Genomic DNA, 16647 nt, shown 5'->3' with positions numbered 1-16647 from the left:
GGCAAAGTGGCACGTTTGGCATGTTTGGCATGTTCGGCATGCTACTGCGACAAAGTGGCACGTTTGGCATGTTCGGCATGCCAATTAGTGTAGCGGCATGGCATGTTTGGTATGCCACTAGCACGCCGGAGCGGAGTGGCACGTTTGGCATGTTTGGCATGCCAATTATGTTGGCGCGGCTTTTGGAAAGCCAATTTGGCACTGTGACCTTCTGGACCAACTTTGCCTCTTTTGATACTGTGGCAGGTTTAGAGCGACCTGATTGGTCGAAAAAAGAAGGGTCGGCCAAGCGTGGGTGTGGCCACACTTCTGGTGTGCGTGTGGCGGGTTTAAAGCGACCTGATTGGTCGATAGGAAATAGGGCCAGCAAGTATGGGCCCAACCACAACTCATGTGCATGTGGCGGGTTTAAGGCGACCTGATTGGTCGACAGGAAATAGGGGCCGGTTGAGCAACATGGGGTGTGGCCACTTGCAAGTGGCGCCGGCTGGCCTATGGCATGGCCACACCTTCCTTTGTTGATGCTCCTATTCCGCGGCTCCTTTTATTCCTTGATTTCTGATTTTAGGTAGGATTTTGCACCTACTAATCCATGGTGAATTAATTACCTAGTCCGCCTAGGCTTAATTTCGACATGCAAGGTCTAATATACTGCGCAGGGCGCAAAACCCTAATTTTTTCAAACTAGTCAGGATAATATCTGAGTCTTGTGAATTATCACAAAATTGATTGGATTCTATATGTTGGCACATAGTCCTTTAAGTTCATTGCTAGAGAGCAATATGCTTTTTGATTAAATACTTTATGCAAGGAACTTAACCTTGATACTTGGAAATTTGTGCTACTCTGCTGCGAGTGAACACAAATTGTTATGTCATATCAACATTAAGGGTTCATCCATGGAACATAGCACAGAAAGTATTCAAAGAAACTTATATTAACTGAGAAATACAGGCAAGGCGCCAAAATTTATAGAATATCTGGGATTGTTGCTACATGCACCATTCTGGACAAATTTCATGAGAAAATATTGAGTTTCTCAATAAATGCGCCAGTGAAGAGGTTGAACACTCATCACTTTTACATGGCTCCATTTCTTTGCACAGTGACGGCACATTAAATGCAGGGTTTTACAAATTTTAGCCCCGAACTAAAAACCACCATCAACATTAAGTACCCTGCTTAGCACGTAACAGTGGCATTGTTGCTGGGTAAGCATGAGATGGTGACAGACAAGCGATAAAAGGCCAAGCTAGAGTAAGTAAATATTACCAGGAAAGTGGCTGCCTCATATCCCCAGGATGTGTTTTTTGCCAGGACTTCAAGATGGAGACACATCTGTCCTTTGACTATCTGGTCGTTTTCTTCCGATCTTGCTTAGGGTTTCGATGAGAAACGTTACCCAGTCAGGGTTGAATCCTTGGCTATCGGATAAGTCTCGTTGGGGTTGTTCGGCATACGTTTCTTCTTAGGGTTTCCTCAATATATATGCAGATGAAACTAGATTATTCCTCTCAGTTCAGAATAAAGACCCTTCTCGTTGAATTCATATCTCTTCATTATGTCGAACATAAGTGAATCATCCTCGAGTCAGCTGGATTCCTAAGTCAAATGCATGTGGCTCACTTCCAGAGTATGATTCTAATTATCTCCTGATTTTGAAGTTATAATTCCTCTTTTCCTCATAACATCGCTGCTTCTTTTTTCTTTTAGAGTGGGCATACTTCTGGGTCTTGTGACAACTCCCCCATCTGGGTCATCCGAGTCAAGAAGATCATTCTGGTACGCTTTTCACTGACAAATAGATATTTGCTTTCCACCATCATTAGTTAACAAAGAGAGATTTTCTTTTGTGTAGAGGTACCCAGTTGGAACATGCGTGACGGTGGTTGATGACGACGATCTGACCACACCTCTTCCTTCAAAATCGAGTACGCCAACTGCTGCAGACCTGGAAAATGCTGATTTGGGTATTTCTTGATATGAATATCCCAATGCAGATTTGTCGTTCGATATCCACATGAAGTGTTTATCTTCTAGATACCGAAGTGTAGGTAGATTCTTGGTGCGGAAGGAGTTCGTGGCTTTGTACACGAAAATATGGAGAAGATACGGCCACATTGCAACCAGGAACGTGGTGCAGCATTGCTCGTCTGCGTTGGTCACCACAGTGAACTGTCTTCTGCCCATGATTGTTGAAATGGAAGGCACATCCATTCGCGACGTCACTGAAGCAACTGTTGAAAAGTGGGAAAACATGGTATCTACCTGCGAATCCCTGAAGTTTAACGTAAGCTGGTTGCGACACCGTCTTGACATTGTTAAAGTTGATCGAGCCGACATCTTTGCCAACGTCGTTCCTGCTACAAAGGATATTTTGGAAGGGGAAAAGGCTCTGACTGCTGAATCACAAAAGGTGGAACAGGCAATCCGGGATTTGAATAATAGGACTGAAAGGTACCAAAACAGGCTGAAAATGATGCTTTCAAGAAACTACAACTTATTGGATGGTCTTTTCTGAGTTGTTATTTTGAATGTGCAGCCATGAGAGTGTCTGATTTTTCTTTTGGGTTCTGAACATTCTTTTTTTTTTTTTTGAATTGTATTGGTTTTTGGGAAAAGCAAATGGAATTTTCATTAATACGTTCTGGTTAAATGAAATTTTGATAACTCAAAAATGAGGGAAACGGAAAATGCCTGGCTGGCCGTGTCGTGAAACGACGAGTGAAAAAGTGGGGTACACCAACCACACCCAATATTTCGCTTAGCAATCTGTATGGACAAACTCCAATATACTTTCTAGAGAATCAACTAGACAGTCAGACTCAATCTAGATAAAAAGTATATCAAAAAGGTTTATATCTCAATCTCTCGATTTGATATATACTCAAGCAAATAAAAATATGCGAGTCTTTATCAAAGATAGATAACTTGGATGGTACCAAAGACCAATATCCAAGTATCAATCAATTTAAATCAACAACCAAAAGGTCGGATATTCTAATTGATTGAACAATGCACAACCTGTGATATTTCAATTATATAAACAAATATAATACGGAATAGAAATAACACAGACACCAGAATTTTGTTAACGAGGAAACCGCAAATGCAGAAAAACGCCAGGACCTAGTCCAGATTGAACACACACTGTATTAAGCTGCTACAGACACTAGCCTACTCCAAATTAACTTCGGTCTGGACTGTAGTTGAACCCCAACCAATATCACACTGATCCAAGGTACAATTATGCTCCTACGCCTCTGATCCCAGCAGGATACTGCGCACTTGATTCCCTTAACTGATCTCACCCACAACTAAGAGTTTCTATTACCCAAAGTCGAAGACTTTAATAAACAAATATGTATCACACAGAAAAGTCTACGGTAATAGATAAATTCTTCTCCCAATAAAATACCTATGAGTTTTTTTTCCGTCTTTTGATAAATCAAGGTGAACAAGAATCAATCAATAATACCAGACTTATATTCCCGAAAAACACCTTAGTATTATCAATCACCTCACAATAATCTTAATCGACACGACGAAAAAAGATATTGTGCAATCACAAACGATGAGACGAAGATGTTTGTGACTTCTTTTCTATCTTGCCTATCGGAGATATAAAATCTCGAGCCAATTATTACAATCGTACTCATAACGATAGAAACAGCAAGATCATATCACACAACTACAAGAAAAGTAGTATCGGTCTGGCTTCACAATCCCAATGAAGTCTTTAAGTCGTTAAACTGGTTTAGAAGAAGAAACCAAAGGTTAAAGGAGAATCGACTCTAGATTAGCACAACTAGTATCACACAGAATGTGTGGGGATTAGGTTTCCCAGTTGCTAGAGTTCTCCCTTATATACACTTTCAAATCAGGGTTTGGAATCAATGTTAGCTTAGTAATAAAGCATTCAATATTCACCGTTTGATGAAAACCTGATTAGACTCAAGCTAATATTTCTCAACCGTTAGATCGAAAATTTAGCTTGTCACACACAAATGAAATGTCCAATTTTGGGTTTATGAAACGTACCCAAACATTAACATTTGTTGGTTCAACAAGTCGACCAAATGGTTAGCCATATGATTACTTTCATATGAACCATATTCTTCTTCACCATAACTAGTTCAAATGACTCAAATGAACTAGTTAGAGAGTTGTTCAATTGCTTAGATCTTATGTAACTACACAAGACACAATCGAAGCAAAAACGATTTGATTCACCCGAATCAGTTCATGAACTCCATAGCCACGGTTTGCATAAGCATTCCCTAGTTTAAATAAACATGAGTTCAAGAACAACCTGTTTTAGATATAACCTACTCAAGTTCGCGGACTGGGTTCGCGGACTTAAGCTCATGGAAGGAGTTCACAAACTCCAGCATAAATTCTCGGGTCGAGAACTTCCGCCAGTTCGCGGACTTGGCTCACGCCACTTCCATTTCTCTTGATCAACAAAGTTCGCAAACTTTGGTTCAAGGAATAAGGACTTATACATATATGTGTTTCCAAAACAATGCTTATATCCTATCAATGGTTATGTAACCTAAACTCTCATTTCAATCATTGAAACATTCTCAGAGGACGGATATAGCCGTTATTCACATACCATTTTTCGTCAGAGCAATTTTCAAAGTGATTGAAACATAACATGACTTTCGTCACTAGGTAAAGATGAATTCGGCTAAATCGAAAGCTTACCACCACATATTTCGAGAAATAGATAGGCGAGATAAACTCGGCTCGAAATAGCAAATGTGTATAATGAAAGTCTATATATCAAAAGGACTTTTGTCTCAAGAGTAGGAGATAGAATAGATAGACTTTTGAGTGACAGATAAGTTCAAGTCTCCACATACCTTTTAGTCAATGAAGATCCACCAGTTCCTTGAGTAGTCCTTCGTCTTGTATGATGATTTCCATGGAGTTCTTGAGCTCAAATACACTTTCTATACTAGTCCGAGACCTTTAGCTATGTAGGCTAGAAATCAAGACTTATAGTTCTGATCACTAACATTGACAAACATGCTTGAGATAGCAACGCATGCGAGTTCGACCGAGAAATGCTCTAACAATCTCCCCATTTGTTAATTTTAATGGAAAAACTATTAATGCATATGGAATACAAAAAATAAATAAATAGACTTTTGTAGCTCCTATTCCACATGCCTAATCTTCAACATTACTCGAAATCTTCGTCACTTCCAAGTACTCCAATGATCCCAAAGGTTGTAAGTTTAGCATCATCGTTGTTGAAAATCCGTAGCTACAACAACAAGAAAATAATAGTTCTCAATCATTGTTATACAGTGTCATAGTATCATTACACAGCGTCAAAGTTCAATTGTATCACAACTTCAACAACAATACTATGGTGATATGTATCGCTCCCCCTTAGTCAATACTCCATCTCACATGGAAACCACTCTCCCTTACATAATGATCTGAAAACCATATGTGTTTGTAGTGTGAACTACATATTAATTCTACCCCTTTTTGTCAATAAAATTGGCAAAGGTACAAGAACGGGATCCTAACGATATTTCCGAAAGAGACATTTCTTGACCAAAAGAAATCAAAAATATCAACTTGTTCTTTAGATGCAGTCATAAAGTCAAAGCTAAGTGCATTCATCAAGGAGTTTATAAAGATACAAGATAACCCCTATAATATTCCACAGACGCACTTCCCACAAAGATTTGGCAATTAAGCGCAAGTTCAAAAAGAACTCTCCCCCATAAAATGTCATTCCCAAGGGAACAACAAGAGCGACCTTAATTTCCAAAGAGAAAAGAAGGATTTCTTTGGATATAAAAAATCACATACAAGTATGAATTTGAATCCAAAAATATTAAATTAACCACAAGAAGTTCATGATTAATTTAACCGAAAATGCTCAACACAAGTAAACTTATGGAGACTTAAGAGCGCTCAATTAGATTAATCACAAGTAAACCCATAATTTATCTAATCTAAATACATAATCAAACTAATCACAAAGTAATCAGTTTAATTGGTCATACTCACATAAGAGAGTCGATGGAGCAATGACTAAGTTAAACAATCAACCCAGTCATGAACGCTCAAACATAAGAAGACTTATGGAGTCATAACTAAATAACAAAACAAGATGATTAATTTAGTTCAATTTGCTCGACATAAAGTACCTTACGGAACAATAACATAACTAATCAAAAATAATCAACTTGGTTGTTTAATGCTCAACATAAGATACTATTACGGAGCCTCACATTAATACATAAAATATGGATCAGGGAAGATCAATTACTGCGGAATACACAAGGATTCATTTTATTTTCCATCACTATTAGCATAACGACATTCAATAGACATAATCCTTGAAAACAAAAGATTTTAACCTATATTCCACCAATAATTGACAATATAGGCTTAACTTTTGTATTTGTCAAAAGTCTATTCATTCTTTTATCAATACATGCATATCGACATACGAAAGACTTTACTTTTGACAAGGTATGGGACAATCATAGTTCACGGACATAAACACACATATCCCATAACAAATTTGCAATATATAAAACCATAAGATTAATACTGCAAAAATCATCTTCCAAATAAGTTTAGAATTTAGACCAATGAATCTAAAAACATGAACATGAAACCATTGGACATAGCAATTTGTAATCTCAATAATGTCTATTCCAAACTCTAGTAATCCTTCTCAAAAATAAGAATAAATTCTCATAAGAAGTTTCCTAGGCAACAAGACAAACTCGTAATGCACATACAAGATGATTTGTCCTTATAGGGTAGAATCAATCTTTTTCGCATGGATTTACACCAATAATAGCTACCAAATGCGTATAAAAATATTTTCTTAACAGAGAAGAACATACAAAGTCAATAACGACTATGCACCATAGTTCACAAAGGATGATTGTGAACATTCAAGAATTCCATAGAATTGCGTACTACTTTCCATTCTTGAACTTCTTTCTTTGTGATTCACCAACAACATTCTTGTAAAATCTACAAATTAGCTTGGAAGAGTAGTACTCCAAGAATCCAAGTGCCCAAGTTCAAGGGAAGTGGAACAAGTGCAACGAAACGGAGCAAAATACTCAAAAACAAGAGACAGGACAAATGTCAATCTTAACACATCCAAATTCAAGGTTTATCATCTCCATTTTCAATAGAATCCAAAGAGGAAGAGAGTGCAAAAATAATGAGGTCAATCCGAGTTCGGACGAAGAAGTTACGACCAAAACAAGTTTACCGAATATCGACGTTAAGTATGCATACGTGTTTGCAAACAAATTTTCGTATCCTGGAGCAGTATGCAGACGGGGTTTGCGAACTTAAACCCCTGGATTTTGGTTTTAAATGATGTTATGCATAATTGGTATGTTTACCATGAAGTCCAAACATCCCGAACTAATGTTTTCAAACCTAAACATTTAAGAACCTTAAACACAGATCAAGTTAGGTAGAAATGAAAGATAAGCAAGGTACATGGATCATTATAAGTACTAAAATAAGTAATAAAAACATAAAACTTTCTCAAGTTTATAGACATACCTTTTTAGAAAAGTCCAATTGAATTCTACAGCCTTACCGGATATAATCTGTAAGCCCCAGTTGTTGTGTTTCCCTCACCGTATACATGGCAGGGCATTTCTTGGTGAGGATGCACTTTCAACACAAACAAGTTGTGTTGAGGTGAACAATGTCTTGTTCACCATGGCACCGAGAAAGAGCTTTCCAACAACTCTTAAATCTTGTAGTGTTGAGAAACACCCAAGGAACTGTTTTTATAAGTCTATCAAAGAACTTCAAGAGAACCCAAAAAGATTTGTGTTTCCGATTTCTTATTTTCCAACTTATAAAAAACAGTTTCTGCAGATAGTTTTTAGTACTGCGAAGGGAAACTCTTTTGATAAAAAGAGACGTCCTAGATTCTTCATAAAAGAAGACAATACTACTATCTTGATAGGAAGTATCAGGAATTGAGCAACGAATCAATTCATGCTTTGAGATGATACACTCAGATAACTGAGATTTAAACTCCTCTTGCAATTCGTTTAGTTTATCACAACTAATTGGATTACGCAGAGGAGGAGCATTGCTCTCATTGATTAGTAAATCAATATCAACCTCAACATAAATAGTATTCATCATAACTTGATTTAGCCTGTCAAGAGATTCTTGCTCTTTCTGGATGTATAACTCAACATCAAGAGATAAGCTCTCAAGCTTCTTTTCAAGCCCTGAAAACACTTCAAGGGATTTTAAACCTGGTGGAGGTTTAGATAGAATTTTTTCTACAGATTTTATTAAATCAGTCATGGAAGAGAATTCTGAAGTCCCTGGATCTGGTGGTGCATTTATTGATATAGCACTATTGTCCGTAGAGTCGGATCGCTACAAATACAGACTTGTAAGGTCTTGAACGTGTTTGCCTACTCTGATAACAATTGAAAAAGTGGGGGTACAACAACCACACCCAATATTTCTCTTAGCAATCTGTATGGACAAACTCCAATATACTTTCTAGAGAATCAACTAGACAGTCAGACTCAATCTAGATAAAAAGTATATCAAAGAGTTTATATCTCAATCTCTCGACTTGATATATACTCAAGCAAATAGAAATCTGCGAGTCTTTATCAAAGAGAGATAACTTGGATGGTATCAAAGACCAATATCCAAGAGTCAATCAATTTAAATCAACAACCAAAAGGTCGGATATTCTAATTGATTGGACACCGCACAACCTGTGATATTTCAATTATATAAAAAAATATATTGCGGAATAGAAATAACACAGACACCAGAATTTTGTTAACGAGGAAACCGCAAATGCAGAAAAACCCCGGGGCCTAGTCCAGATTGAACACACAATGTATTAAGCCGCTACAGACACTAGCCTACTCCAAATTAACTTCGGTCTGGACTGTAGTTGAACCCCAACCAATCTCACACTGATCCAAGGTATAATTATGCTCCTACGCCTCTGATCCCAGCAGGATACTGCGCACTTGATTCCGTTAGCTGATCTCACCCACAACTAAGAGTTGCTACGACCCAAAGTCGAAGACTTTAATAAACAAATCCGTATCACAAAGAAAAGTCTACGGTAATAGATAAATTCTTCTCCCAATAAAATACCTATGAGTTTTGTTTCGTCTTTTGATAAATCAAGGTGAACAAGAACCAATCAATAATAACAGACTTATATTCCCGAAAAACAGATTAGTATTATCAATCACCTCACAATAATCTTAATCGACGCGGCGAAAAAAGATATTATGGAATCACAAACGATGAGACGAAGATGTTTGTGACTTCTTTTCTATCTTGCCTATCGGAGATGTAAAATCTCGAGCCAATTATTGCAATCGTACTCGTAACGATAGAAATAGCAAGATCAGATCACACACCTACAAGAAAAGTAGTATCGGTATGGATTCACAATTCCAATGAAGTCTTTAAGTCGTTAACCTGGTTTAGAAGAAGAAACCAAAGGTTAAAGGAGAATCGACTCTAGCTTAGCACAACTAGTATCACACACAAGGTGTGGGGATTAGGTTTCCCAATTGCTAGAGTTATCCCTTATATTTCTCAACCGTTAGATCGAAAACTTAGCTTTTCACACACAAATGAAATGTCCAATTTTGGGTTTATGAACTGTACCCAAACATTAACATTTGTTGGTTCAACAAGTCGACCAAATGGTTAGCCATATGATTACTTTCATATCAAACATATTCTTCTTCACCATAACTAGTTCAAATAACTCAAATGAACTAGTTAGAGAGTTGTTCAATTGCTTAGATCTTATGTAACTACACAAGACACAATCGAAGCAAAAACAGTTTGATTCACTCGAATCGGTGCATGAACTCTATAGCCACGGTTTGCAAAAGCATTCCTTAGTTTAAATAAACATGAGTTCAAGAACAAGCGGTGTTAGATATAACCTAATCAAGTTCGCGGACTTAAGCTCATGGAAGGAGTTCAGAAACTCCAGCAGAAATTCTCGGGTCGAGAACTTCCGCCAGTTCGCGGACTGAGTTCGCAGACTTGGCTCACGCCACTTCCATTTCTCTTGATCAATAAAGTTCCCAAAATTTGATTCAAGGAATATGGACTTATACATATATGTGTTACCATAACAATGCTTATATCCTATCAATGGTTATGTAATACAAACTCTCATTTGAATCATTGAAACATTCTCAGAGGACGGATATAGCCGTTATTCACAGACCATTTTTCGTCCGAGCAATTTTCAAAGTGATTGAAACATAACATGACTTTCGTCACTAGGTATAGATGAATTCGGCTAAAGGGAAAGCTTACCAACACATTTTTCGAGAAATAGATAGGCGAGATAAACTCGACTCGAAATAGCAAATGTATATAATGAGAGTCTATATATCAAAACAACTTTTGTCTCAAGAGTAGGAGATAGAATAGATAGACTTTTGAGTGACAGATAAGTTCAAGTCTCCACATACCTTTTAGTCGATGAAGATCTACCAGTTCCTTGAGTAGTCCTTTGTCTTGTATGATGATTGCCATGGAGTTCTTGAGCTCAACTACACTTTCTATCCTAGTCCGAGACCTTTAGCTATGTAGGCTAGAAATCAAGACTTATAGTTTTGATAGGTGTCTAAAACACCTTGATATTTATCTATTGTTTATGCTTTCTTTGCTTAGTTTTCTTGTAAATTATGTATCTTATGTTCGCTTTTGAGTGTTTAGGTACTTTGGAGTCATGTGGAAAAAAAGAAGAAGAAACAGGGCAAAAGTATCATTTCGAGTGGAACTGCTGTTGTAGGCGAACTATTGCTCATTATTTGCTTCTATTTCTTCATCCCTGTATGAAAAACATGTCAGCTTTAGTGATGCAAATTCATTGTCTGAAAAGCATGGCAGCTTTAGTGATGTATAGAAATTGAAGGAAAGAAGCGGATCTGAGAAATAAAAGACGAATGATGTTGGTGGAAGAATTCAAGGGAGAAAAAGCGCCAAAAGAAGTTGTATCGGCGCACACGGCTAAAGCTCATTTGAGACCAAGTATTGGCGGCGGAACTGGATCTAAATGAGAATTTTAATTCTCTTTGTTAAAGTCAGAGGAATGCAAGGGCGTGGACCAGATGAACATTTACAAGCCTGGAAGCCAACATGAAATGTGTCTGATTTTGGAAAGAAAGTTGTTAGTGGACTTGACCTCAAGGCAGCCACACATGTGCAGAGATGAAATGAAATTTAAGGTTCTTTTTTTTATATAAGAAAAATCAGGCAAGGCCTAAGAAGGAGAGTACAAACTAGTGCTAGTGGTGTCATTGTTTAGGCAAACATCTGACCCACTGCTTTGGTTCTTACATACGATAGCTACATTAAGAGCTTGCAAATTTTGGGTTCTATGAATAAGTTTAAGACCCGTTAAAACAAAAGTTACATGATTGATGTTTAAAGTATTTCCTTCATTCAAAAGTTACCTTTCCCTGTGAAAGTTTCTGCTGAATCTTCCCTTGATGGCTTTGATGTAGAGAGCATTGAAGTGTTCAGAATTTCTTTTGTTTCACCATGTATTTCAATGTTCATGTGTTGCTTTTATTCTGCCCAACCAAAGGCTAATGTTGCTTCTCTTGTGGCTCCTTCTGCTCCCCATTGGCCTGTGTGTCCTCTGCTATCAACATAGTTTCCTGCAAAATCTGTAACAATTAGTGCTGAGAAAAACTAAGAAGTGTTAGGATCCTGTATGGTGCAGATTTTGATTATAAAACCATAATACTGCTTTTGCTGAGGGATCCCAACATGGATGCCAGTTTCTACTCTTTGGGAACCCATATCAGAGATAAGTCCTTGAGTATTCACGACATGGTTAGGCAGATTGTGAATTCTGTTATAGTCACATAAATGTTGTTGAATGCTAATAGAAGTTTTCTTAGCATTGGGTGTAATATTTTGGAAAAATAGATGACATCTAGCCTTCCATATAAACCAGCATATAGTTGCATAGATGTTGATGTTTTCACTGGTGCTAGCAGGTTGAAACCAAGAATTGAACCAATCCATGAAAGGTGTTTGATGGTTAAACATACCATGATTGTCACCTAACATGTGCTTCCAAACCTCAGTGGCTGCTGGGAAGTTTAGAAACATGTGTATCATTGTCTCCTCCCCACTTTTGCATATTTTGCATATGGGATCAATATAATAAAGAATGCTTGCAGTTTTAGCATTAGTTGGGAGGATTTCATGAGCACATTTCCAGAGAAAGATTTTGATGGCAGGTGTAACTTCCAAACTCCATATAGCTCCCCAATCTCTTGTAACTTGGTCATTTCTGTAGAGATTCTCTATTTTGGCTTTGTATAAAGCTTTAACTGAAAATTTGCCTGTATTGTTGAGGTTCTATTGCATATTGTCCTCTTCCCTGGAGTGGATATCAAGATCATCGATAGCTTGAGCAATATCAGGACTAAAGATTTGTTGGATAAGCTGATTGTTTCACTCCTTTTGATCTGTCATTAAGTGAGCTAGAAGCTGAATATCATTGGGGCAGTTGGCAGGTTTTATGAGCTTGTAAGTTGAGCTAGGTATCCAAATATCTTCCCAGATTCTTATTCTGTTGCCATTGCCTATTCTCCAGAAACAGTGCTGCTGAATATTCTGAATTCCTTCTAGACCCCCTTTCCATATCCAAGAGTCTCCATCTTTAGCCTTGGTATTCATGTTTAGCACATTTCTTCCTATGAGATATCTAGCATCCATCAGTTGGAACCATAGAGAGTATTTATCCTGTTCCAACCTCCACCCTATTTTAGTTATAATGGAGCTGTTAAAAAGCTCCATATTCATGAATCCTAATCCTCCAAGCTCCTTAGGCTTGCAAACAGCTGTCCAAGCTTTAGGGTAGTAACCTGTGGGGTTTTCTAGGTTCTTCCCCAAAAAGAAATCCCTTTGAAGCTTGTTCATATCTTGACAAGTTTGTTTTGGTATTCTGAAACAGTTCATTTGATAAATACTGGCTGTTGAAGTAACAAATTTTATTAACACTTCTCTTCCAGCTGGGTTTAAGGGAGAATTCTTCCAACTTGAGAGCCTTATATTCATCTTATCCACTCCTGGTATGAAGGATTGTATCTTGCTTATATTACTGAAGAGAGGAGAGCCTAAGTATTTATCATTTAGAGGAAGCACTTGGACTCCTAACAGGTTGCAGATAGTATGCATTAGAGCTGGATTTGTGTCTTTGCTGAAGAAGGCACCAGACTTGTTGAAGTTGATGAGTTGACCAGAAGCGTCTCCAAAGATGTTAAGAATATCTTTAAAGTTTTGGGATTCAGTTGTATTGGCCTTGCAGAAGACCATACAATCATCAGCAAAAAGAAGATGGTTTATGGATGGGGCATTCTTGTAGATTTGTACTCCAGAGATAATGCCCAAGTCTTCAGCATGAGATAGAGTTCTAGAAAGAGCTTCCATACAGAAAATGAATAGATATAGGGATAGGGGGTCCCCTTTTCTGAGCCCTCTTGAGGGTTTGAAGAAGACATCTGGAGAACCATTTATTAGAACAACTGCAATAGTGGTGGAGATGCATTACATAATCTTGTTGCACCAATCAGAGTTGAAGCCAATCTTAGTCATAATGGATTGAAGAAATTTCCAATCAACTCTATCAAAAGCTTTTGCCATATCAATCTTGATCCCCATGCTTCCTTTATTACCTTTGGTACCTCTTCTGGTTCTCATGGAGTGAATGATTTCATGGGCAATAGCTATATTGTCAGCAATTTGCCTTCCAGGTATAAAAGCAGACTGGTAAGGAGAGATTATTTTATTTAGAAATGGTTTCATTCTTTGGGCTAAGAGTTTGGATATTATTTTGTAGGTGGTGTTGCAGAGGCTAATGGGTCTGAAGTGACTAGGACAAGAAGGGTTATCAATTTTGGGAATCAGAGATATGAAGGTAGAATTCATTTTTTTGAGAAGGTGCCCAGACATGAAGAAATTCTGAACCATTTTAACCAAGTCTTCTCCCACAATGTCCCAGTTTGCTTGGAAGAAATTTTCTGGGAACCCATCTAGCCCTGGTGCTTTATCTTTGGCCATACTGAAAAGTATTGCCTTGACTTCTTGATTGTCAGGGATTCTATTGAGGATGTTGTTGTCAGAGGTTGTTATGGAAGTAGGGATTAGGTTGATAATTTCATGGTTCATAACAGGAGATTCAGTAGTGGCCATCTTGGTGAAATGGTTGGTGAAGCATTGTTTTATTTCTTGATAATCCTCAGTCTAGTTTCCAGCACTATCTTGTATAGAGTCAACTCTATTTCTTCTTGTTCTGCATTTTGTAGCTCTGTGGAAGTAGTTTGTATTCTTGTCCCCCAATTTGATGAACTGATATCTGCTTTTGGTTTTCCAGAATTTTTCTTCAATGTCATACCAATCTCTGAGAACTTGCAAAGCAGCTTTTATAACTTCACTTCTGTCTTGTTTGAAATAGTTTTCTTGCAACCAATGAAGATGTTGTTTACTTTCTTCAATATTAGTTTTGATATTGCCATACACTTCTTTATTCCAAACTTTTAGTCTCATATTAATGTCTTTAAGCTTTCTGGCTATAAGGAAAGCACTAGAACCAGACAGATTTCTCTGCCGGCATTCAACAATGATATCCTTACAGTCCTGATGATCCAACCATGGACCAAAGAATTTGAAGGGGATTTTACCAGTGTACCAAGTAGGATTAGTGTTAAGAAGAATAGGGTGATGATCAGAGCCAATAGCTAGAAGATTAGTGATAGTAGAGTTTGGATGCAGAAGAATCCAAGACTCAGTAGCAAGACCTCTATCCAATCTCTGCTCAGTGAGAGCAGGGCCACCTCTCTTATTGGACCAAGTGAAAGGACAGCATGTGCAGCCTAAATCATTTAGATCCAAATCAATGATTTTGTTACTAAAGAGATTAGCTTCAACACTATCAAGGGGTTGACTACTGAATTTTTCATTATCATGAAGAATGAAGTTGAAATCTCCAATGACCAACCAAGGAATGGAGTGTTGGGCAGCTGTGTACTCTAGAGTATGCCAAGATTGAATTTTATTCTTAGTGTCATAAGGACTCCCATAGTAACCAGTAAAGAGCCAAGAAGGGCCACTAGTAGGCTTGATTATAACATTGATATGGTTAATAGAGTAATCCAGGATTTCAACATCTAGATTGTTCTTCCATATCATTAATAGACCTCCAGCTGTACCACTAGCCCCTCCATGGTTAACATGCCAGAAGTTCTGAATATTAAGTTGTTGCATAGTTGTTACTAGTTTAGCATGCTTCTGTTTGGTTTCAGAGATGAAACAAATGTCAGGATTAACTTGGTCAACATGTCATTAAGATATTTATTGGTAAGTTTTTTCCCTATCCCTTGGCAGTTCCAAGCAATTGTAATGAAAAACTGCCAGAAATAGGAAACTGAGGGATATTTTGAGGTAAGTCTTCTAGCAAGGGGGTTAAAGTATGCTATCATGCAACAATATGAAGAATTCTGGTAGCAGTGCTTATAATTAAGATTAAAAGAAGAGATTGGAATAAGATGTACCTCAGAGGTTGATTTGAAGGTGCCAGAATCTCCATTAGCTATTTGGGGAATGCTTGAGTCCAAAGGTTCAGCATAGTTTTCAGGATAGTCCTTGAATCTTTTGGTATTATCAGCTTCATTAGTTTCCATAGGGACCTCAGTAGTAGTTGATTGTTTCCTCTTGGGCATAGGTCGAAGCTTGCTAGAAGCATAAGGAGTACCAGAGTCAGAGGTTGTGGGTGTTTCAGCAAAGACATGTAGAGTATTCCTAGCCTTCCAAGCCTGCTTTTTGAGCTTAGCAGTTTCAGACTCTATCCTCTCTTTGATTTGTGACAGAGTTGGAAGGGCTTGAGAGGGAACAGCTGGGAAAATGCTAGATAGATCTAGAGCGTCAGGGGTAGAGGAGTTAGGTGGAGTAGAATGTTTGGCTCTAGCTGCTTCCTTGAGCTTTATCTTAGTTTGATGGTACTTAAGGTCATGATATTTTGGTTGGTGAAATTTAAGGTTCTGTTTGAAACCAATTTTTTCCCAGCAGAGTACAGATTCTTTCTCTAGGTCATGATATTAGTTTCTCAAACCTAGTTTCCTGTTGTTGTCGGAGGGACCAGCTATGGGTCTGGTGGATTTTACGGAGGTCATATCGAGTCCATCATCATCTCAACTAGCCGCTGCGAACAACAGGTGACAACCACAGACAAAGATAGGATCTGAAGCTGTTAATTAAACGAGTTCTGGTGGCCGTACCGGTGAGATTCATCTGGTGGTTTATTGGCTCGAATTCAGTGCTGGATTAGTTCGAATCCGAGGAGATGTGTGTCAAATTATTGAGTTGAAATTCAGCTGATTTGGTGGATTGTTTTGAACTGAGTTTGTATGGATAATGTAATGGCTTGAAGCTGTGTTGGTTTCGGGCTGAGCTTGGGTCAAACCCTGGACGTGAATTCAGTCGAGAGAAGATGTTTAAGACATGGGTTTGTTGTGGATTTGAATTTGCAGGTAAATAGAGTGCAGAAGATGATGTCTTGACCAAGGACAGCAACACTAGGTAATGGCACAT

The sequence above is a fragment of the Papaver somniferum genome, chromosome 9, assembly GCF_003573695.1.
Source record: "Papaver somniferum cultivar HN1 chromosome 9, ASM357369v1, whole genome shotgun sequence".
Lineage (NCBI taxonomy): Eukaryota > Viridiplantae > Streptophyta > Magnoliopsida > Ranunculales > Papaveraceae > Papaver > Papaver somniferum.
The sequence above is the reverse complement of the archived record's forward strand: the minus strand, read 5'-3'. Positions refer to the sequence as shown.